Below are 17,291 nucleotides of genomic sequence, written 5' to 3' on the forward strand. Positions count from 1 at the left end.
AAAGGCATGTCCATATTTACCCTGGATAATCCTCAGATCGCACTGAGCAGTTTTCATGATAGAAATACTTTCTGCTGAAGAAACAATCCCTAAGAAAATGGTTCACAGTAGAGCTGCAAACATTAGTCAGTCTACAGAAAATGAATCCAAAACTATTTTGATAATCAAATGTTCATTTTAGTCTTTTTTATTTATTTAAGCAAAAATGCCACCTCCTCTCAAATGTGATCATTTTATGCTTTTATTTGTCCTACAGGGTATTACACTTAATATCTTTGGGTTTTGGACCATTGATCGGACAAAATAAGACATTTGAAGATGTCACCTTTGACTCTGGGAAATTGTAATGGTCATTTTTCAGTATTTTCTGACATTTTATAGACCAAACAATTAATGAAAAAATAATGGGCAGATTAATCGATAATGTAAATAATCATTCGTTGCAGCCCTAGTTCACAGCGAAACCACTGGCACATAAAAATGAAACTATCTGCATGACCAGATACCAATAACAGTAAATGACAATGTTTGTCATTTCAATTAAATGACCATTTAACACACAAATACACAATATAAATGCACACTTCCCTCCTCAAGACAGCAGGGGAGACAGAAATGGAAGAGAGGAGGTGGCACTCAGATGAATCCAAATCCACACACCGCCACCTTCACCGCCACCATTTATCATTTAATGTATTCATCCTCTCCAAACCTAATGCCCTGACAAAGACAGGCTTATTCAGCCCTCCCTAACACACAGATTAGCCACATACAGACTACACATACAGACACCCGCACAGGGGAGAGGGAAGAGATGAACACATAAACAGTGGGAGGGGAAGTCAAGTGGAGCGTCGCCCATTGGGAGAAAAGAGCAACTCAGGAAAGAGAGGAAGCTGTAGTAACTGTATCAGGCAGGCTTAGATCGGGGAAATGTTGGAAATAATTAACTTAAGCCAAGTGAGTAAAAAAAATAGCATAATAGCAATGATGTGCCATATTTCTAACACAGATTCACTCTTATGTCTCCATTATACAATTATGATAAGATGTGTTATTTCAACATGAGTGGTGAAATGTGCACTGATCTAACATAGTGACTGTTCAAGGGGGCTGAGAGAAGAAAATGACAAACTCATAAAGAGTCTGTCACAGAGCTCTGCCAGCTTGTAGAACAAACAGTAAAAAGATATGAAAGAAAGCCATCACTCAGTTTTCTCTAAAATTTCTTCCAGCCCTCTCCACCCCTCCCGTCTCTCTATCCCTCACTCTGACTGCGTTTTCATCCCTCACCCTCCTTCTCTCTCGCTCTCTCATCTCAACAAGGACATTCAGTGCATCACCACTAAAAAAAATGTCATCTCCATCTCCACTCATGGCTGTTGCTATGGCCACAGCAATAAACCTGACTGTGCTGCTTCACTCCACACTAAATGAGTGCCTGTAAAGGATGTGCTTATGCCCTTACATGCTCACTGTGTCAAAGCTGTAAGGAAACGCACACGTACCTACAACATCCTTCACTGCGAGACAAGATATATTGCGGCTTCCCACGGATCTATACAGCAGGATTCACGTGGGTATTAGAACATCATTACAGCCAGGAAATTAGTTTTGTCATGAATATAGTTCCTTTCTGCTTCCTGGTGATGAAGTTGTTGTAAGGAGCCACTTGAGCAGTCTATTGACAGCTGTCGAGTGTGGCCATAGGGGTAGATTGATAAGCAAGTGTGTTAACTGTCATTTGGCAGAGAGGAGATTACGTATAAGTAATGACAGGCTGAACGGCATTTAGATGTGGAATTCTGTTCTGTCTCCCTGCTACTGTCACACGCTCATTAGGAGCATCAGAGCATGTCATTAACATACACACATACGCTCACTAAAGCGTATCATTAAATAGATTTAATTATCTAAGTTTCTGAGTCTCTGAATAACGACAACAAGTGCAGAGTGCATTCAACTTCCAAACAAATGACTCTCGTCTGTTCATTTCTAATTAGTGCAGAGAAGAGGAAAAAGATTGGTATTAACCTGGGCTTACGCAGTCTCTGTGTGTCTAAGTGTGTGTTTAACTCTGTGTGTGTGTGTGTGTGTGTGTGTGTGTTCATTCTCAAGTAATTATATTTCCAGGCAGTGCTGAGCAGAGAGGGGCAGGCCTGTGTATATTCCATTCGGCTTATCAGACGTGTCCAATCGTGAGGCAGATCAGATCGAACTGTAAAAGCTCATTAATTACGGATGGTTGCTGAGCGACGGAGAAAAGGGAGGAGGCAGGCTGGAAGGGGTGAGGTGAGGGGACTGATGGGTGAGGAAGTGGATGAGGTACAGTATGGGAATGCTGAAGTTGAGAAATAACTAAAAAAAAAAAAAATCTTCCTCTGGTTTGTATTTGAGAAGTAGTCAGCAAACATCGATTTGGAGATCAAAAGGTAAATGTCGCTGTCCATCTCTGCTGATGGAGGCTCACATAGTGTCATTCATACATGAAAAAGGCTCACACAGCATACACTCAAAGAACACACACGATTAAAAATTTTTTTTTAAAAAGGTGTTTGGCTAAACATTATACAGAAAAAAATTAATCTGTGGGGGATATCCTTGAAAAAATAAAATTATAGTTGGGTAACACTGATAGGATTATGACTCTCCACATTATTATCCTCCTGCAAATTAATGTAATTATGTAAATTCACCCCTTAAGAGTAAGTGTTTATCAGAGCAATATCTATTTGTGAATACTGTTATGATGCCAGGGATGAACTGAGTCTCCTCAAGGAAATAAGTCATTTGAATAAAAAGCAATGCTGAAAAAATGACTCTGTCACAGAAAGTAGTGTATAAATTATGTGTGAAAACTAGAACCACCACTTTCTAACAAGGCATACGTAATAAAGTGGTCTACGTTGGAACTAATGGCTTAATAAGTGGTTAATAAAAATATATTAATGCTTTAAAGACTGGTTGAAAGCTCTTAATAAAGAGCAACTTTTGGGTATCCAGGTTGACCAGTTTATATCCTCCTCCAGCAGAACCCTCTTCATCCTTTTGGCTAGCTCTTGAAATCATCCCTAGAACTGCAGGGCATCCTGACCAAAATCTATTGATTAAAAACTAGAGCAGTGCCTGTTCAAAACACGCCTGTTGGGAAAGGGCCGCCGGCTGCTTCAATGTATAGAAAAATGAATACTGTTGAAGTGAGGTGTGAATAAGTACATACACCAACAACATGAGAGAAACTAACATTCTATCATACACAAATGTTAAGTGCTGTAATAGTGAATCTTTTCTTATTTCAAGTATAATGAGGGCTGTATTTAAAAATACATAACAGAGAGCTTTTGAAAAAATGTGCATCCTAAAATAAAGTGAATTGATCATACTGGGCTCTTAGATTGTTTATTTTCTGTGGCTTCGGTTTGGATAATATGAGTGGGTATGTTTGCTCAAAAGATTTGTGCTTATATGGGACATACTGGTTTTGAACTGCTCGTGGGAAGTAGCCGAAGAGTCTGTCCATTCTTGATTTAAAAGCTGTGTTTTCACTGTCAACTTTTCTCTTTTTAGAGCACACAATGTGAAAAAAACTTTTCTCTGATTGGCTGCACAGCTCTGATCACTGGCTGTGTGATCATTGCAAAAAATGTGCATTTATGTATACGTACACATTGATATATGGGCTGACAATCTTATATCTTATATGCTGAATTTGAGAAATAATACATACTCAGGATAAAATTTGATGATTTGGAAATTAGGGCCCCACCGATACTGGATTTTTGGGGCCTATACAAAAACAAACAAAAAAAAACCAATATTAATATATGAGCCGATAATCTATATATATCATCTCTGTGTCCAACAGTGTGTGTACAGCTCGCTGTTCGCTTGTTTATTCAAAGTTTATTAATATTAAAAACGTGTAGCATGTCCAAGCACGCCATGTGAAAATACTTTTCTCTGACTTGCTGTACAGCTCTGATCTCCAGCTGCGCTCATGACATGCAGTCGCAGAGCCCTGAAGATCCGCCCCTCTTCTGCACAGAGCGTTGTTTGCTTGTTTATTCAGAGTTTATTAATATTAAACACGTCGCGTGTCCAAATTGCACCAAATTTGACACTGCACGTCCTTGCACTAAGCAATAGACCCCTCAAGTGTGAAGTCGATCGGATGAACAGTTGTGGAGATACATGAAGTACAGACAGAGAGACAGAGAGAGATACAGAGACACCTTCCTTTATAGTTAGATATATGAACACAACTGCAGATATGATAGATTATAAAGTGAGAAACCTCAAGGCCCTTGGCTTTCTTATAAACAAGCCATCATCAAGTCTGCAGTTATAAATGTTAAGTTATTAATAAAGGGCCCTCCAAGCAACCAAGTCACTGGTTGTAAATGTACATTACCAAAAGAAACCTTACTAGAAAGTAATACTATTCAGCTTAGATGTAGAAATCCTTAAATATGTTGCTGTGCATCTAAAATAAAAAAGGTCACAAAGGAACAAAAGCAAGGTTTTCAGTCTTCTTCAGTCTTTTAAGGGATTGTGCTGTAGCTCTTCAGTCTCAGTGCAGCACTTTTTGACATGAATTCATGCAGCAAAAGCTCAGTTTGAAGGACTTTGGTGATTGAATTCAATAGAGCCATCTTTTATAGTTCTGTCTCCTTCACCGTCATTGTCACCAGCCCTATGCACTATATACAAACACTGAAAGCCTGTATTTGTGCACTTCATCCAAATAACTTCACTAAATCTATTTACATTACAGTCCCATCACCCTCCTCCTGTTTTCCTTTGTTTTACACTTCTATGCTGCTATGTTACCTGTCCTTCTTCCACTGACAGCTTACAGAGCAGCTATCTACACAGCTAATCAGAGTTAACGGGGTCAGAGAGCTAGCAGCAAGACGCACGCACACACACGGATACATGCATCGCCTTTTTCCATTAGCCAGTGACAGACTCCCAGATGAATAAAACATAGTACGTAGATGATCATGCCGCAGTCTCCATATTAGAGCATACGCATACATACATGCAAACATATATACTGTACACACATTCATGGCGGGACATGAGAAACCAATTCCCGTTCCGTCACACCCACCTACAGGTCAGAGATAATCATAAAAAGTAATTGGTACACACTCTTGAATATATTAATGTTTGATTCGGGCTCCTTCGAACTCCCACATTCTCCCTCTCTGGTCACCAATGGATTGGTAATACGGTGCAGTTTGTTAATCAAGATTGTTCTCTTCTACAAAGATTTTTCCCAAATTATTTCCCTTTGGTAAAAAAGTATAGAAAATTACATGTAATGTGTTTTTGTTGACAAAGATTACCACCACCGAGAAGACCAGCAACCTCTAATAGCTTCTACACTGCATGTTAGATTGTGTGGCATCAAGTCTTTTTTCAAGACTCGATCAAGATTTTGCAGGAAATGAACAGATTTCCAGCACAAAGGAGACAGCTAATAGGGAAGCAAAGATTTAAAGGAAATTTGTTCTTATTTATAGAAACACAAGCATTTACAATAGCGACCATTTATTTACATCTATTCTATCAAGGTATAACACATTTGCCAATGATATATTGATATTTTAAAATGCTATGTGCAGCACATTTAAGCACCTCTCACCAATAACTCCCCAAAAGAGCATCTCTGTTTCCCTCTATTTAATCTACTCCTTCTTCGCCCTCCTCCCCCTCCTCTTCCTCCTCCTCCTCCTCCTCCTCCTCCTCCCTCCTCCTCTCAGAGCCTTCTGCGATGTCTGGGTGTCATCAATCTGATGGTGGTGGAGTGGTACCCATTACAGTCGCACACCCTAAATCAATGACTGATACAAGGGAGTGTATGTGTGTCTGCATAGCTGAATATTGCAGTGAAGAATATTGTGATGTTCCTTCTCCTCCTCTTTACGATGTCTTTTGATTCCTCTCCCCGCACTGCTGATGATCTTACTCTACAGGAGGGCCTAATGAGCTGACGTGCCTTCATGAATAAAGAGAGAAAACCCACGTACACAAATGTGCGAGCACACACATGCACACAAATGACTCAGACTGTTTGTTTTAAAGAGTGAACAGTGTGATAAATCACAAATGCTGGTTAGAAATAAATATTTGCATGTGCTAATTGGACTCATTAATGGAAAAGATATGAGTGGGGGTGGGGAGTGGAAAAAGATGAGTGACTACTTAAATATACACCACTGATCAGCTATCTAATTGGAGCTTTGTAATGCATATGCACTCACACTCAACACTGTTTGTGTATTGGTGTGTTGGGCTGTGGCAGAGGAATGATTAATACCTTTCTTAGACACGCACTCAAATGCACACACACACACACGCGCACACACTCACTCAGTCGAAGGCTCTTCACTGAACCCCCGTCTCCAAAGAGGCTTTCAAGTAAATTAAGTTTGGGTTTAGGGTCCTGTTTATATTAATGAGTCCACTGCCGGTTGAGTTAGACCCAGTGCTCTGTGTTATTACCTGCTTGATAATGAATGCCAGCTTGACTAGCAGCAGTCAATGGAGGCTGCCACACACAGCAGATAATGCTGAAACTTGCCACTGGCTTGCAAGAATAGATCAGCTGCAATCTCCTTAGACTAGAAAATGATGGCATGGAATGGTAAATGCAGATAGTAACTGTGACGGACCTGGCGGCTGAGAGGACTTTACCTTATACTAGACCAATGTTACTCAGTGCACGGCTTGCCAAGTTTCAATTGGCGGCTCGCATTGCAGCTAATAATTATGATTAGGGATGCCCCACAAAACCCAGTTCTGAACTGGAACGGGGTGCCACAGCGTGCTTGTTAAGCTAATAATGAAGTATTATGAACAAGCTAAAATGAAGGCTGTCTGTGTGTAGCCTGACTGTTTAGCTTAGTTTACAACATATAATAAAATATGGCAAATTGTTGTAAACTTAGCTACTGGCTGAGATGGCAGCCCCCCCCCCCCCCAAACCTGCCCCTCCTCTCTCTACCAGCAGTACCTGCAGCAGTGAATCCACATTAGCAGCAGAGGGAGGAGGACAGAGGACAGGATGAATGACTGAATAAAGAATAAAGAACATAGAAATCATTCACTTTCTAAACTTGAGTCAGTATTTTGATGTCTGACATATTTATTTCATTGACATTTAGAATTGTTTCCAGTGACATATTATTGAGTTTATATAGTGACTTTCTGGGGTTAAACATTACTTTTGCTGTTCTAGAAACAATATTTAGTCATATTTAAAAACATAAATCATTTCAAATCCTGTTCTGAATTTATCCTTTTTTTTTAAAATAACATTTTTTAAAAAGTAATGTAATGAATGAAAAAGAACCGATAAGAGTATCGATAAAGAAGCGGGCTGATGAGAATCGATAAGATTAGTAGTATCGATAAAATCTTAACATTACCCATCCCTAATTATGATAACGTAGCCAATACAAATAATTCACAAGGACTGCAACAACAAACTACAAATATAACATAGAGAAAGTCAAGGAAATGCATGCCTGCTTCTGCTCAGCCCAATATTAAGGTAACCCTGTTTTTAGATTGTATTGGGTGCATTACATGTTGTATGTTGTGAGATGACAAAATATTAGGCAGCTTTACTTAATGGTTAGGGTGGATTTTGGTGTTTCGCGATAGAAGTGGCTTTCCTATTGAATGTCTCCTGCCAGTGTGGCTCCCATGAAAAAAATAGTGAGGAGCACTGTATTAAACCTTGATCAATTAGCATTAGCCAATAATTGAACACATTTGTTTGAACATTCCTGGAATAGCAGATTGGAAGCATTGGTCACAAAGGACAATACAATGAATGCCTGGAAGTTTAAACTATTTCAGAGATCATTTCGTAAACATTCTGTGATGAACTAATCCCAATATTGAAAGCCCAACTTATCATTTGATTCAGTTCACCACTAATACATGCATTGTTACTAATTTAGCTATAGGTCTGTACTAGTGCGTTTCATCTGTATTCACTCTTATCTCACAGCGTGAACACATTAAACTGTTGTTCAGTGTATGTGGCAACAAAATGCTAGATAGCAAAAATACAGGTTGGAAGGCTCAGTTTATCACAGATGATGAATAGTCCATGAATGAACTTAATCAGCCTGAATAAACTATGGGTGAAGGCTGGACATTTTCAGCCTGCAATGCAGCAGTGGCCAACATGGCAAGTAGACAGAGCTGAGCATCATCAGCTCATCTAGGTAGCACAAATGGCGTTATGTTCCTGCATAGACCTACACTATGAGCTTCATTTTAGCAGTTTAATTAAACCACTGGGCATGGTAAACCATCGTTTTATTCTCTCTGTGCTCACTTTTTCTAAAATGTACTAACACACTGTTGCAGCAACTGCTCTATCCATCTGCATGTTTACAGCACATAAAAGTCTATTCTCTCACAATGGTCAAATGTTATTCTAGAGAAAATACAAAATTACTGACTTAAGAGTTTGATCATAAAAACTCAATGAATTAGCTGAGCAACATGAATTGATGAAATTATCTAAACATACAATCATTCATAAAAATATAGATCTTATTATGACCACTGTGCCATGAGCAAACAACTAACTAGTGCCTTCAACTGGAAATACCAACTCTGCAGAGATATTTTTGTTTTCTGAATTTCAGTGCTTCCTAAAAGTCAAAATTGTGTCATAAAACAACCTTCATACCCTCAAGGGCTAGGCTGTGTTATTCAGTAAAGTTAGCTAGTGAACAAAAGCCCAGTTAACAATGACTGCAGAGAGGAATGACTCAGGGCTTAATAGACAGTACAAAATGTATGCTAACTTATAATTTACTATGTAAAGTTGTTTGGACGCTCTTTGGTAAATGGCAGTTGTCCCGAGCAGCCTGTGTAGCCTCAATAAGACCAGCTATTGTAGCTAATCTTGCTAAGAGAAAACCAGTTTCATGTGGCCTAAAACGTAACAGCAAAACCCTCCACTAATCAAATCCAATGCAACATACGGTATAACTATCCCCTGACAATGTACTTGGTGGTTATGTCAAAGCAAGCAACTAATAAAAGTTGAGTTTCCATTTTATTATTTAGTAATGACTGGCAGTTAGCATTAGCCTTGCCCCTCAGACTCACTTCAGGCACTTTCCCCTCCGGGATTACTTTCATCTCTCAGCCACGTCACCAACACTTTGGTACCACTGAGGCTTCTGGTAAAAAATACAAGGTCTCAGCAACTTTCTAAGGCAACTATTAGTTGCCTTAGAAAGTTGAATTTGTTCAGGTTTCTGTGTCTGACGGAGAACCTGCTGAACCTGCAGAGCACACCCCATTCCTCCTGCTAACAAATGACTTGAATCGCTCACTCATGAATTCATGATTATATTATGTAATTTTAAACAAATAAAGATATTTGTTACATTTTGTTTTACCAAATTAGGAAAGCAAAGCAAAGCAAAGTCAATTCTCAAAGCCCAGGTATTGGTATCAGAACTGAAAAAGTTGGATTGGTGCATCCCTACTTCTCATGTCGTTATAAACCACACTATGAGGAATCACTATGTCTATGTGAATCACTATCTTTGAGGACACAGTCACTGCGATGGACAGAGAACCAACTATTAATATCATGTCATTTTCAGGAAGCTGGAAGTTTATTTTCTGGCTTTGCCGCATAACATGTATAGAAAAGTGCATAGTTTATGTGTGTTAAATCTCCCAGCGTTACCTTTCTTTAAACTCCCATGTGCTACATCATCTTACATTCAAATTAATAATAGCCAACACTGATGTATCACTGTACCCATTACTACACAGCTAGGTTGCAACCCAGTTCTCTTTTGTTTAACTTTTCCATCCACTGTTTGTCTAATAAAACAGAAAAGCCATCAGAATGAATCTTTAAAAATGTTAGAGAGTGCAAGGGAGCAGCAGCTCTTCATAAATCTTGTCTGACTTAGGAGTAGGGTTCAGATTACAAGCTGCAAATGATGTGAAGTGAGATGATATTTCTTCCTGCTGTAGTGAGCTGTAGTAATAGTAGCCTATAGCTGGATGTTTGAAAGGCTACAGCAGTCCATCTGCAGTTGCAAACAGTGAAATCCACCAGCTTTGCTCAGCATGAGCAGTCAACATTCTTCATGTGTAGCGATTTTGAGTATGGTACCCTGTGGGTATTACATTAGACTGGCCTCTCAGTGTGTGTGTCTTGTGGTGTCTCAGTGGTCTGCTGGTTCTCTATGAGTGAAGCTTCAGCAAGCTTTAATAATTCACCAGTCTCTTTTAGCTCCCAGACAAACCGAGTTTTCACCAACAGGGGATTCAGGGAGCAAGTACAGAGGCAGCTTTGATTTAACTGGAGTCCAGTCTCTCTCACAAACACACAGACACACATATAAATGCCATCTTGTGATTTTCTGATATGCTCCCTCACATACTTCCTGCAACAGTAGGCTATGTAACCCCAGTGAAGACAGCCTGATCCAGTGCCTTCTCTCCAAATACAATACAGCATGAAGTCTACACTACTGGACCAAAAATGTCATAACGGGACAACAAGGTCAGGTCTAGTTCAAAAGTTCCTCTAAATGCAACCATCTGTTCCCTGAATTGAGAACACAACTTGTACCTATTGTATCTCTCAGTGTCACACAATTTATTTAAGGCCAGTCGGTGTATAGCATCATATCACTATTGGGGTTTTTTTTGTTTGTTTTTTTAACAGTTTGTGGTTCACACTCATTTTTTTAATTTACAGTAGCACTTTCCAACATCATAGTCCTTGTCAACTCAATGATTGTGGCCAAAAATGGCATTATCATGACAGTATTTGATAGTATTTCCTGAAATATATTAGAAAAGGCTTCACACCATGTTTGCCTAAGAAAATATTATACAAACTGAGCAGTGAACTTTATATTGCAACGTTGTTGGAATGTGTAAAAGAAAAGTGCTTAAACACCACAACAAAGCAGGTTAGTTGTTACAAGTTTATGATAGTTGAGTGGGAATTACTTTAAATGCAATATATTGTCTGTTTTTTTTTAATTTTACATATCCATACATGTTTTCATACATGTTCTGGTTTCTCTTCAGTGTTATTAAAATCATTTTTTAAAAAGGGTATTTATCAACATGCACAGGACTTAATAGCAATTGACCATGGTACACTCACACTGGGCTCGTACAAGCTACTAGCACCACCTGCCCCTCTGTACACTACCTCTGCTCTACTACTAGACAGATACCATGAGCAGAGCTGAGAGTGATGCACAGTGAGGAAGAATGTAATGTGCACAGTCATGAGGCAGGAAGTTTCCTCTCTATAAGTCACATAAAATTCATCCTCTGTCTTACTTAATGTTACAACTCAGCACCCATAAACTAGTCACATTACAGTATGTCAGCTAGCTCATGTGACATGGCCCTAGTACTTAGAGCTAAAAGGCCTGGTCTGCTGGTTCTGCTGTGGTAGCTGAAAACGACAGGAGTCACAGTAATGACAGCAATAGAAACTGTTGACCGGTGTACCATCAGAGTATTTGAACAGGAATATAGTAAAACCGGTTTACCGGCACACCTCTACAAATGGCCAGGTTATTTGCATTTATTTGATGATGAAGTTAAATAGCACAGGTTCAGCTTGGCCTCCTGGTCCTTCGTAGGACACATCTGTAATGCATCTTTCAAAGCATGCAGCCCCTGAACTGGGACAAAGCAGGAGTGCTAAACATAGGTTCCTGCTTCTCAAGCAGGGACCCCACAATTATTATTATTATATTATATCCATAGCTTTTTTAAATTCATTCAGTCTTTATATACTCTAACATTAAAAAAAATGATCCCTACCCAGCAAATACTGACAACAAAAACAACCTGACAACATATCAAAACCAAAAGCATATGGTGTTGAAAAGAGATTAGTAGAGAGTATGAATAAACAGTGAGATTGATTGGAGAGTAAAATTGACGGACTGATGTCAAATTTTAGTGTAAAGATAATCAGGACTAATTGTAGAGGAGTTGGCCGACATTTGTTTCTGTTTTGTTTTGATTCGCAGTTTGAAGTTCTGGTCGCACATTTTTGAAAGTAATCACAGCTGGTTCCAAACGAAGAATTAACTGCACACAAACAACAACAAAAATGTGACAACAGGAAATGAAAAGAGATCCAACAGAATCATGAATGAGGCTATAATGCTGACCATCACAGCGCACGCTGATACTACCTTAACACAAGACCACATTATAACTGGACACCTCTGACGAATACTCTGAAGGGCTGTATAGAGACATAAGAACCATGTTCCTTACCAAAACACAACTCAATTACCAAATGTATGACACACTATTCAGATCAAAAGAAATTTCAATATTCACTTGGAGAAAAAAAAGAAAATTTCATTGCCGTGGAAGCAGAAAAACACGGCAAAGCATGCCACAGCTTGAACACCACATGAAACTGTAATGAGCTTCAAAAGTCTTCAGTCTTTTTTCTTCAATGGTTCTTTCCATTAATATTGTGTTCAATTATCTCATATTATATATTTTTCAGTGGTGTATTTTCAACAGATTTTCTTCTATTAAAAGTATATTATGCGGGAGATTTCATTGACACTCACTCCACAATATAGTAACTAGGCCTTCAAGCATCTGCAGGTAACAATGTGAAGTACAGATTTTTTCCAAATAGACCTTACAAAAGTGAGCATATTATAAAGGCTATGCTTTACAGTGAATTTAATGTAAAGTAATGCGAATGGATGGTTCACTGACAGAAAATAAGAGGTTGGAGAGCAATTCAATCCTGGCTTGTAGACCTTGTAGGCCTGAGGCAGTCCTGCAGCAGAGCATCTTGGCTATGTGCATTAAGCAAAAAAAAAGAAAAATCCATGTATTGGGTCCATAAATATATATTACATTAAGAAGGCCTGCCTGTGTGCAAACCCTAAATTAAGTTAAACTGCTGGAGCTCGCTGTCTGCTCACAAAAGAACTTAACACAAAGAGCAACGACAGAGTTTTTAAAACTCTCTTCAGAATAAAATGCACAAACACATGCATGCAGACACACACACACACACACACAGACTTGTATGACAGTGATCAGTATTGAAAAGGCTACATTGTAAACCCATGTCTAATTTCACAGATGCTGAACAAATTGTCCTCTAACCTAAAGAAGAACGTGTTTGTGCGGGTGGTATAATTTGTGTGACTGTGTATGTGTGTGTGTGTGTGTGTGAGTGTTTGAGTGCGTATTCATCTCGGATTCAGACAATGAGAGAAAGTCAGGGAGGCGTGACGAGAGCACAAGATGCAGGGGGAATATCTATGTGATTGTGTCTGAGCGTACATCTTGACACTTGGCGTGTGTGTGTGTGTGTGTGTGTGTGTGTGTGTGTACGTGCACACAAGAGTGGGGGGACGCGACCAATACAGTACATGAGTACATCTCTGCATTAGGCTGCAGTGCAGAACGGCCGACAAAGCTTCAACCAGATCTCTTCAGGATTCAGAAGCCGTCACGTATCTGTTGATGCAAGTTGACAGTTTCACTTCTGAACCGCTTTTCAGTGAAATGACACTCATACAGCCTCAGTCACTGCTGCACAGCCAATGAATAGCCAACAAGTCATTTTCTCCCCCTTTGGCATCAACATGCTATAAAGTTCAATACGTGTGTGTTTGTGTATAGTATTGGTTATCGTTCTCACATTCAGTAGACAGGCATTTAAAGAGATTCACATTCGATAAATGCTTCTATTTCTCTCTTCAAATCATCCCAGCATGCGCTTTATATACATCTATAGATTTCCAGGTTATTATTCATGGATATCTTAATAACTCAGCGTAGCATTTTTGTCTCTGGGATAAGATTATGTACGCTCTGCAGGTCTATCAGGTGACATCACAGTCCAGGTCCATCGGAGTTTATTGCTTTTGTCAAGCTGGGTGTTTTTTTGTTTTTTTTCCACTAAAACTGGAAAATCTATTTAGTCCCAATAAGAAAATATGACAGCTCAGGAGCTTAACTCAGTGACCACATCCAAGGCCGAGTTTTACCTTATTACAAACAACAGCTCCCTGATGGATATCTAGCTGGATGTGAGATGGTCCTCTGTGTGTGTGAGCATGAGTGTGTGTTTGTGTTTCCTCTTTGCAGTGTGTGTCTTTGGAAATACAAGCGCACCTCACACACATCAATCTACCTCCGCATAAATGGACTGTCAGAAATAGTTGTTTGTGTTCAAAGAGAAGCCAGATAGGAAGCAGGAAAGAACCGGATAGAAAGAGTGTAGAAAAGAGACAGAGCGACAGAGAGGAGGAAGGTCGAAGGGAAGCTGTGAGGACAGAAGCGAGGATGTTGCTTTAAGTCCATGTTTGCTGGATTTGAACCCAATCTACAGAATAAATGTCCAACTGTTATATATTTTCCCGAGAAAAAATTGTTTTAATAATCAGATATTAATTTTGTGGAATGGATTCTACTATGACAAATGTGGTTTAATTAAAACTGTCCACAAATTAAACTAATTTGTGTCTTCCTTGTTACAAAGACCTCCATGTGTTCAACTCACTGTTCTTCTCGATGTAAGATGTGACAGTCTGATCTTTCCCAGCCTGTTGCTGTCTCACCCACACAATCAATCCGTAAAGAGCACAGAGGCAGCCCCTGAACGTTACAGTCAGATGACATTTATGGTATGACAGGACACTTTTCACACATTCTCCACTGTATGCATGTGTGCATAAGTGTGTGTGTGTGTGTGCTGTCAGGTTAAATGTGACATTTCTGTGGTTAGGGCTTGTGAGGCCAATGCCTCATTAAAGGTTATCTGTTAATTACGAGGACAACTTGGGGTCATGTCGAGGTGACAGTTCCCCCTCACTCTCCCTGTTTTCTCTCTCTCTCTCTCTCTCTCTCTCTCTCTCTCACACACACACACACACACACACACACACACAATTATATATAAGAGTGGTCTTTTGTCCCCACTAATGTCGATCCTCACAAACATTTGTACACACACATAAAACCCTAATACAGAAACCCGATAAGGACACAAAGATGGCCTCGCAGCATTAAGTTACATTGTAAACTTGTGAAGTGTTCTGCTATCTGCTCCATGAGATCAGCAGCAGCACCAGCCCGGCTCTCAGACAGAATAGGAGGCCATTAGCCACAACACAGACAGACCGGTGGAGCTGAGGATGAATGTCTCAGAGATGTGCTGGGATGGAGCTTCACCAGCCTTTCTATCATCCACACAGAGAGCACCACCAAGGCAACAAATAAAAACAATCATGAGGGAAAAAAAAGGAAGCTTCAGTGTGAATTTCAAGCTTCAAGGGGCATTTTGAATCACCTCGACACATTTGCTCTAAACAACACTGGCTTTTTGTAGATATTACTGAGCAACACTGACTTTGTCTTATAGAAGTAAAACAATAACTGCCAACTATAAGGTATTTCTCTGATATTAAACTTTAATGATCCCTGTGGGTAAACTGGGTCATTGCATCAGCGATTATTAGGAAAGAGCAAAGGAACAAAATTGGGTAAACAGAACAATTGAGCAACTTGGGCTATTAAACAGAAAATATCAAAGTAATAGTTACAGCAAAATCATATCAGTAAAAACTACAAGAACGAAAAGTATAAAAACAATTTACATGCAGCATGTATGCATCTGCTGATACTGAATTCTATTTTTTTTTTATAATACAGCTGTATAGTGAGCACTTTGTTTAAAAGTATGTTAACATTCAAATTTACAAATTCACTAAAGCAATTACAGTGTGCATTAAATGTGTCTCTGCATTAGGAAGCCTGCATCTAAGCTTTCTTTGATGGTTTCCTATATTTTGTGTAGTGTCCTTGTACAGTATAATATTTTGAGTGTCAGTGTGGATCTGTTGTGGCAGGAAGCTTCAGATGGGATTTTGACAGCCCCTTTTCAACCCAAGCATGAAGAAAATGCAGGAGTTCAAATACAGTTCTGAACTACAACAAAAGCACATTAAAAAAAAAAAAAAAGGTATGGTGCACCTCTTATATGATGCTGGAAGAGACACAAAAGAATCGCTTTTATTTATTTTAACATACCCGGCACACATTCCTTGCCAACATGCAAAATGTCATATCATGACAGCAGGTGACAGTGATGATTTACCTTTTGTATCATGCCTGCAGTGTTCGTCAGAAGGGAAGGAGCATCATGTCTTCCACTGTACTCGGGCCTCAAGAACTGACCTGAGAGCATGTACAAATAGATAGAAACAAGAGCATAAAGATTAGTTATGAGTGTAAATACTGTAACTACCCCAAGTCAAAAAAAACTATTCGTTTGACACTGGAGGCTGTTTTTTTTTGTGTGTTTGTGTGTTTATTGTTAAATGGAGTGAAACAGGCATTCAGAGAGCAGCCAGTTTGATTTGAGCTCTCTGGGAGCAACTGGCTCCATTCCCCCATGTTAATGTAATCATATTACCACACAGGAAAGCTATTGTCATACGCTTCTGTCAAAAGAGTAATGGAAATGCTAGCAGGCTTTATATAAGTAAGAGGGAGAACGGGGTCTTGCATAAGAGCAGAGCAGTGTAAAAAGCCCATATGCAGGACCTAATTTCACGCAATCAACAAAGCTACTTTGTGTCAAACCTTTGCTCTTTTTAAATCCTCCTTTAAAAGGAGCTGCAGGCCTCCGAATCAAGACTTGGACAAGCCTCACAGAAGCTCACAATTTCATTTCACACTGAATGGAATTAGCCAGTGGACCAACCTTACAAAGTGGCTTTAAAAGATTTTAGTTCCACCCTGAAACACTCAGCATGTCGCTGCTGTGAGATGTGAATGTGAGGATGTGGATGTGAGCATGCACGTGTTTCTGTGAGTGTATGTGTGTGTGTGTGTCAGAGAGAAATGTCTAAAGAAATAGATTCATTAAAAAGGTCATGACTAAAATGTCCTTTTATTTTAGAAAATCACCCAGTAACGCTCCACTGCAGGACCAGCCTTTAATCAATATTAATCAATATGTCCATTTCATCTGAAGCCAAGCGTTCAACTCTCACCATCACTGCTGAGAGAGAGCAGCAAGACAGACAGAACATGGCAACAGATCACTACCTCCTTTTCCACCAGTTTCTTTATGTTTACACCTCACTTCTTCTTACCCAACTATTGATTTGCTCCATCTTGGTTTCAGCTGAGGATATAAAATATATTTCTTAAATAGTAAGCAATTCAGTAAGATTTCAGGTGTCTTATAAAAGCAAAAG

The 17,291-nt window shown here is 39.3% G+C and overlaps 1 protein-coding gene across 13 annotated transcripts in view; it reads right to left on the reverse strand.

Annotated features, from left to right (window-relative positions):
• Nucleotides 1-17,291, reverse strand: part of dab1a (DAB adaptor protein 1a) — a 240,938-nt gene that overhangs the window by 206,659 nt on the left and 16,988 nt on the right. For all 13 annotated transcript variants that reach the window (XM_042417214.1, XM_042417213.1, XM_042417216.1 and 10 more), the window contains one exon: nt 16,184-16,263. The gene's annotated coding sequence lies outside the window, so the exon portion shown is untranslated. The remainder of the gene's footprint in view (nt 1-16,183; nt 16,264-17,291) is intronic.

The sequence above is a fragment of the Thunnus maccoyii genome, chromosome 7 (assembly GCF_910596095.1).
Source record: "Thunnus maccoyii chromosome 7, fThuMac1.1, whole genome shotgun sequence".
NCBI lineage: Eukaryota > Metazoa > Chordata > Actinopteri > Scombriformes > Scombridae > Thunnus > Thunnus maccoyii.